Raw genomic sequence first — 7781 nt, 5'->3', positions numbered from 1 at the left:
CGTCCTCCTGTGTATATGGTGTCCTTTTTATTATTTTCGTGTCCGCGGCATTTTTTATTCATTATCGAAACTATATAACGAAGTATATTTTTATTATAATTTTATTATTAAAAATATAATTATTTCCAAAAATAAATTTAATCAAAGACAAATGTTATACAACAAGTAATTTCGTTATAAATTAATGGTTTTTATTAAAAATGCAAATTTAATTAGTTTTTCAAAGAAAACCGAATGGTAAAATGAAAAAAATGATTAATTTTTATAAACCATTAATATATAACAAAATTACTTCTTAAATAGTTTTTGTCTTTGATTAAATTTATTTTTGGAAATAATTATATTTTTTGATTGCATATTTATAATAAAAATATACTTCGTTATATAGTTTCGATAATGAATAAAAATTGCAGCGGACACGAAAATAACAGAAAGGACACCATATACACATTAAGGATGTCCTTTATAGCGGGAGGACGTCCTTAAACCACAAAGGACGTCCTTCGGCCTATATTCCCGTCCTTCGTCCCCATGTCCGTCCTTTCTCTTAAATCACCAGTTGAAAAAAAAACAATTATACAAAATAATTTTATTTGGTTTTTTATAATAAAATTACAATTTTTAACTTGTAACACTTTTTTATAAATAACTGTTTGTAATAACATAGTTAATCTTATTAAACAGTTTTTGTTGTGTTTTGTAGATAACACACAAACATCTTACCAATGGTTTAATCAATTATATTTTAAATTTAATTAATATTATTAGAAAAACATAAAATTAATATCTAAATATAATTTGAAACTTTTTTGTGTAAAAACAATTTTTATGTTTCAATTTAAATATGACTAGATTTTTCTAATAAAAATTATGATTTTAAAAAATGCCATGGTTGAACTAGATAATAACTAGAGGTGTGAGAACTGTAGCTTTTTTCTTAGACTCGTTTTATTTTTAATAGTAAATTATGAAACATTACAATTAGTGTAGTCGAAACCGATTCCGGAATCGGCTTTTCTTGAAACATTTGGGAAATATTTTTGATTCCCGAATCAGAAGTTTCAGGAATCAATAATAAATTATTTGGGGAATTTTATTTTTTTTATCAAATTCCCGAACCGATTCCGGAATCAAAAAATATTCGGGAATATTTTTAACCTCGGTTCGGGAACATCCTGATTCCCAAACTTAAAATTGGTGTGTTCCCGAACCAATAAGTTCCAGAACACACAAGTTCCCGAACTTCATAAAAAAAAATATTCCCAAACTTTTGATTCCGGAACATGACGGTTCCCGAACCGATTCCGGAATCACCAGTATTATATTAAAAATTTATTAATAAGCAAACTAAAAAAATAACAACTTTATTTTAATATTAAAATTGATAGATTTGTATAATAATATCTTTGTAAGTGTTTTATCCATTTGTATCACTATTCAAAAAGAAATCAATTTTTATATTATATTGGATATAAGTATGTAAGTTTTAATTCTGTGTTAAAATTGTTCATTGCAATAATAATTATTTTTTGATTTAATTTATAATCAGTGTTATTACATGTATTTACATTACAAAATAACATGTTGTATTATTGTTGTTTATTTTAATGAGAATTTAGTAATTTACAAAGTAACATTTTAATCAAATGCTGTAATATTATTATAACAAGTTGTTTTTAAATAGAGTTTTTTTCATTTTTTAATAATAATTTTCAATGTAGTTGAAATGCATTATTTTATTTTTATTGTAGATAACTTTAAAAACCCAACTTTACTTGATAAAAATCATCATAAAATAAACATCATTTGTATATATTTACAGATGGACAAAAAACATAATCATTTTTTAATTACTTCGACTTGATTTTCTTGATTTCAAATATATTAATTTATTAAATGTACTGTACTGTTAACTATGAATGCTGAATATACCCATTTGATACTTTTTTGTTCGAAAAGGTAATAAGTATTAAACTTCCTTTGTTTTAATATTAATAACTATTAAAACAGAATAAAGTTGTATTAATACAGGAGTGTTTTTTATCCAACCCGTATCAACAAAAGTTTTCAATAACAATGTTGATATTGGTGTAATTAAACAATTAAATTATGTCCGTTTTGTGATTATTATAATTAAAACAAATTGTTATAAAATTTCACAAATTATATTCAATGATCAAGAATTTGTTTATAATAAACTTCTTCTATTTAACAGAAAAACAAATAGAGAATTATATTTATTGTAATACATCTGTTTTTAAATTAATACGTTTAAAATTGCGTTTGTATATTGACATCTTTGTTGTTTAAACGGTTTAAAATAATATAATCAAGAGCCAAAAAAATTCACCTGTAAAAGTTCAACAATTATATAGAAATAGAATAAACATTTATTTATATACAATTATTTTCAATATATAAGAGGTTAAACAAAAATATAATATGTAATTTAAATATTTATATTGTTATTGAGATCTAACTCAACACTTTTTAATAAAATATAAATATTTGGAATTTTTGCACAATAAAGTAGAAGATGCACTTTTTTATTTGAAAAAATTTTACATTTTGTATATTTAAAACAATACAAATATAAAATGATTGTCAATTGATTATTTAAAGTAATATATTTCAATGACTTCACATAGTCAATAATGTTTATAAATAAATACAAATCAATGAATTTTAATTCATAATAGAATTTAAATTACTTATTATAATCCCAAATAAATATCTTATTTAAATATCATGTTAACTTACACGTAAGTAACTGTTTTGTGTTTACAAACAAAAAAGATTATTTCAACTTATTTTAAACAAGTATAAGCTTATTTTTGTCAAATTGTTGATATTAAGCAGTTATCCTTCATTGAATTATTATTACAATGTATTTATTTAAACGGTTGTTGTTTTCACTTTTTTAATTTAAAGTGTGAGCTAATTTTTTGGAACATAAGATATCGATTATATTAAAAACAATTCTTTAAAATCACAAGTTGATTAATTTCTTTGTTAAACCCAACATCTGTCGTTTACACGAAATCAAAAACATAATATGTTCACATAATAACTGTTACAGGCTGATTCTGTAAATTATTTTATAATAATAATACAAATCAAATTAACACGAAGTTATTTAATTGATAATAGTTAAAATTTATTAAATAAAAAATAGTTGTTTATATAATTGTTATGGGTTTAAAGAAAATTAATCAGAATTACTAGCTTAACATAATAAAAACGTTCACATTTCATTGATATTTACAATCAAATTTAAAACTAAAAAATGAATGTCTATTTAAATTATTTTTAATTTCAGCAATGTAATAATAATGATTTATCTAAATAATTATAAAATTTTATTATGAATTATTCATTGTTTGAAATTTTTTTATTATGTTTTATTTAAAATAATACGTGTAATGTCATTATTGTAACATTTAAAATGCAAACAAACAAACTTCTTTGTTTTTATTGTGTAACCAAGTTGTTTCTACATTTATTGTTTAAAATAACATAGTTTTTGTTAAAATGCTACCATTTAAATAATAAACAATTTTAATTATAAAGTTACCTTTTTACCAAAATAATTAATTAAATATTATTTTTAATACAGTAAAACCTCCAAAGAGCGGTACCTCTGATAAGCGGGTTCTTTCAAGAAAGGGCATTTTAAGATTGAAACTTAAAATATAGTTCTTTATCAAAAGGTTTTTAAGGTTTGATTGGCTAAAAATGCCTGCTCTTGAGAGAACAAGTATACCACACTTTCCCATTCTTGAGAGGTTTTACTTTATATAGAAGTCAGAATGTTAAAAAATAGAATTTATTTGAATGTTTGTTTAAATTAATATAAGATGATATTTTATACAATTCACTATAAACTGTTATGCTAAAAGACGTAATACAAATTTAAGAATGTATCATTAAAGGTGTTTAGACATGCACAACAAACCAATGTTTAAAATGGTCAATTTTTAAATTTGTTTGATTGAATTTTATATAATAATTAATTACTATTTTTGATATTTTAAATAAAATAAATAATTAAAAAGCAAAATACAAACATATATATATCTTTTATTTTTTGAAATTATAAAAAGAATGATTTGACATCATAATTTATAATACTTAATAATGCTATTAAAGGTTTCTTGAATATATTTTTATATTAGTTTTTCCAAAACCAGTTTAATATTTGAAAAAATGTAAGTCTTTTATCAAATGAAATCATTGTCATTTTATTTTAATAATTTTTTGATTTTTTTTAATTATTCAAAAAATAAAAGTAAAAATTAAACAAAACTTCTACCGATTCATTCAATTTTTGTATATACAAAAACGATAATGCAACTTTTTATATAAAAATATATATTAACATTAATATGTATTATTTGTTTTTGTACTATTTTTTGTCAACAGAATTATCAAAACGTGAAAAACTTTAGATTATTATTTGAACCATATTTTCAAATTATTTAAAATTACATCAATAATATTAAACAATTGTCAAAAACACAACTAATATTCACAATATTTTTACTTTTACTATATTTAAGTATATTTTTTTTAAAAAATAAGATTTTATTATAATTATAACACTACAAACAATTTCAAAACAAAGAAAACAAATATAATCTGTTCCATTAATATTAAATATTTAAAACTACAAATGAAATAATTCATATAATTGTCATTTGTTAATTAATAGTCATTATATTAATTAAACATTTCATTGTTCAGACAATTAAAGTTTGATTATTTATTATTTAAATGAATATCTTTTAAGTCCTTAATTAAAAATGCATGTTCTGTTTAATATAAATGAAAAAATATTAATTTATTAAAAATTTTAAAAATACAATAACATAAGATAAAAGAGTTGAACCAAAAAATAATAATAAATGGTAAATTCAGAGATAATCAGAATTTTGATTTATTCCATGTTTTGTTCTAAATAAAAATCAAGATTTTCATCTTTTGTAAAAGTGTGAATAAATGCCATGTAACAGAGAGTTGTAGATGATATTTTGTTTCTTCTGTTACGCAAATAATTACCAGCCAATGAAAACAACCTCTCAGAAGGAGTACTTGAACACAAAATAGTAGAGTATTTAATGGCGATATGAGACAAATCGCTCCATTCTTTTTTGTGATTAATCCAAAAGCTGGTAAAGGGTTCTTTGTAATCATGAGTCAGAGCAGTTCTTTCGTAAGAAGATAACTGACCTTCAAGTCCAGTCTCATATTCATTAACATAAGTTGAATATTGGCCAAAACGATCGGTTGGATGCGAGGCAATAACAGTTTCAGACGTGTCAGAAATGGTTGGTTGTTGAGTTGTTTCTACTATCATATTTTCTTCGAATTTTTTAATATGAACTCTTTGGCTATCATTTTATCTTCTGGTTGAAACATTCGGTACTTTATTGCTGGGTTCAAATAGGTTGCAACCATTATATTGGAGTCCTTTCTAATATCATACTTTCCTTTTTCAAAATACCTTGACACTGATTTGATGATATTTTCTACGAACTGTCTTGACACTTTGTTGACGTCTATCATTGGTTTTAACTTTTCCACAATGATGTGTTCACGATCTTGTTCTGTCACAGTCATTAATTTATCTGACGATAAAATTTCATTATCAAGTTTAAATACTTTAATGGATTCTTGAGATACATCAGGGTCTCTACTAATACTTTGATCAAGACGGTTCAACTCTCCTTTTAATGTTACTATTTCTCCAAAAACATATGACAGACTAGGTCCACTTTCAGACGAAAGTTCATTACTTGAGATTTTCATCGTCTGGATTGCTGTTGCAACATTTTTTAGTATTCTGATGTCAGTATCAGTCAATGTATGCAATTCAATAAATATAGACTTTTCTTTGGAGTCCTTGTAAATTTCTGAATATTTTTTAATGGCCTGATTGATGTTTGATGTTTGATAAATAATACTGTTAATCATATCCAATTTGGAAAACCACCTCACATCAATATCACTTCTTAAACACTTTGCTTCATTCATACCGTTATCATCTTTACGAGGAAGAATTATCTGTGAACAACGTTTCACTTTCTTCACTATTCTCTTGGTCTTTTTGAGAACTTCTGCTACTTCTGGAGTTTCTGAAATACCTTTCTTGAGAGCCAAATCCAGTCTATGACACGAGCACCCAATAGAAACATACCCCGATAACTTGACGCCTTTAACGACATTGGATGCATTGTCTGTTATAATTGGAAAGTCTCCGTATTTACCAAGATTCCAATTATCAACAACATGATTAATAAAATCTGAAATGTTATCAGCATTATGAGAATCCGAAAATTCAGACAATTCCAGAACTCTTGACTTCATCTGAGAATTGTATAAATAGTGTAAGGTAAAACTAAAGAATTCAAGACCTTGTGGAGATTTCCATCTGTCCATTGTACCACAAATGCCGCTTTGTGATTCGCCTGTTTCTTGTGACAATTTTGTTTTCAATTTAATATAGGTATCTTTCAACCTCGTTGATAATGTCTGATGAGATGGCGGTTTGTAAGTTTTATCAAAGAGATTTAAAAGTTTGACGAAAGGTTCATATTCTACAATAGATAGTGGTATGCCAGGACATGACACCAGGTGCACCAAAAGTTCATCAATATTTCTGTGGAGAACACTGGGGTCTCTTATACCTTTGTTGTATTCTCCACGTTTCTTTTCAAGTTGTGGGATACCACAATAATCTGGATGCTTCTTTCTTAAATGCTTGAGCACACTTGTTGTAGTAAAACTGCTGCCACATGCGTAACTCGCTTTACAATGTTGACACTCGAACTTGTATATACCTTGAACCATGTCAATTTTTTTTCTTTTGTGTTGTCTTTTGCCAGTCTTTTGATCATATTCATATACATCCGTTTCAGTGTATGTCTTGATTGTTTCTTCTTTCTCACCATCTTTTCCATTCGTTATTTGAACAACGACAAGTTTACAATTACTCCAAATTACTATGTGTTCAATTGATATTTCTTCAGACATTGTTTGTTATTTTATTTTATTTTTTTATTTAAATATGATTGTATTTAACTACCACAATTGATTATTTGATTGTTTTTGACTTAAAACATTTTAAAATAACATTTTGTGGTTTGTTTTTTTTTTGATTTGTTTTAAAAACAAAAAATAAACTCAAAATATTATTTGAAAACGACTTGATGTTTTGGTGTAAAAATACATTCGAAATAAAGTAAACAATCAACCAATTAACCAATTAACAATTTGAAAATTACTTAATAACTTTCATGCTCGAACAATCATTTTAAATAGAATGGGTGTTTTTATAAGTTTGTAAATGACTTCTAAGTTTACTTAAAATTAACAATTACATTTAAATAATATATTAATAATACACAATAATAAACAATTTAATCCACTATAATATGTTGATGTGTTATAAAATCAAACTATAAATGTTTCATTGTAAATATTGTTATTCCAAAAGTAATAAATACTAAAAATGATCATTTTCAAAATCATTTAATATTATTATAGTTTTCTTTTGATATAAATTATCGGTGTATTCGTTATAATAATTAATTAATTGAATAAATAAAAATTATTAATTATATTTTAATTTATATTGATATTATTGTTGAAACAGTACTTATAATTAACATAGCATTTATGTACATCAATTTACTGATTATTGATGTAAATTAATCTATGTATCTACATTATATTTTGTTGTATGCTTTAGGCACAAATCATTGTCCATCATGTTAAATATA

The sequence above is a fragment of the Entamoeba invadens genome (genome assembly GCF_000330505.1).
Source record: "Entamoeba invadens IP1 unplaced genomic scaffold scaff_1105074724717, whole genome shotgun sequence".
Taxonomy (NCBI): domain Eukaryota; phylum Evosea; order Mastigamoebida; family Endamoebidae; genus Entamoeba; species Entamoeba invadens.
The sequence above is the reverse complement of the archived record's forward strand: the minus strand, read 5'-3'. Positions refer to the sequence as shown.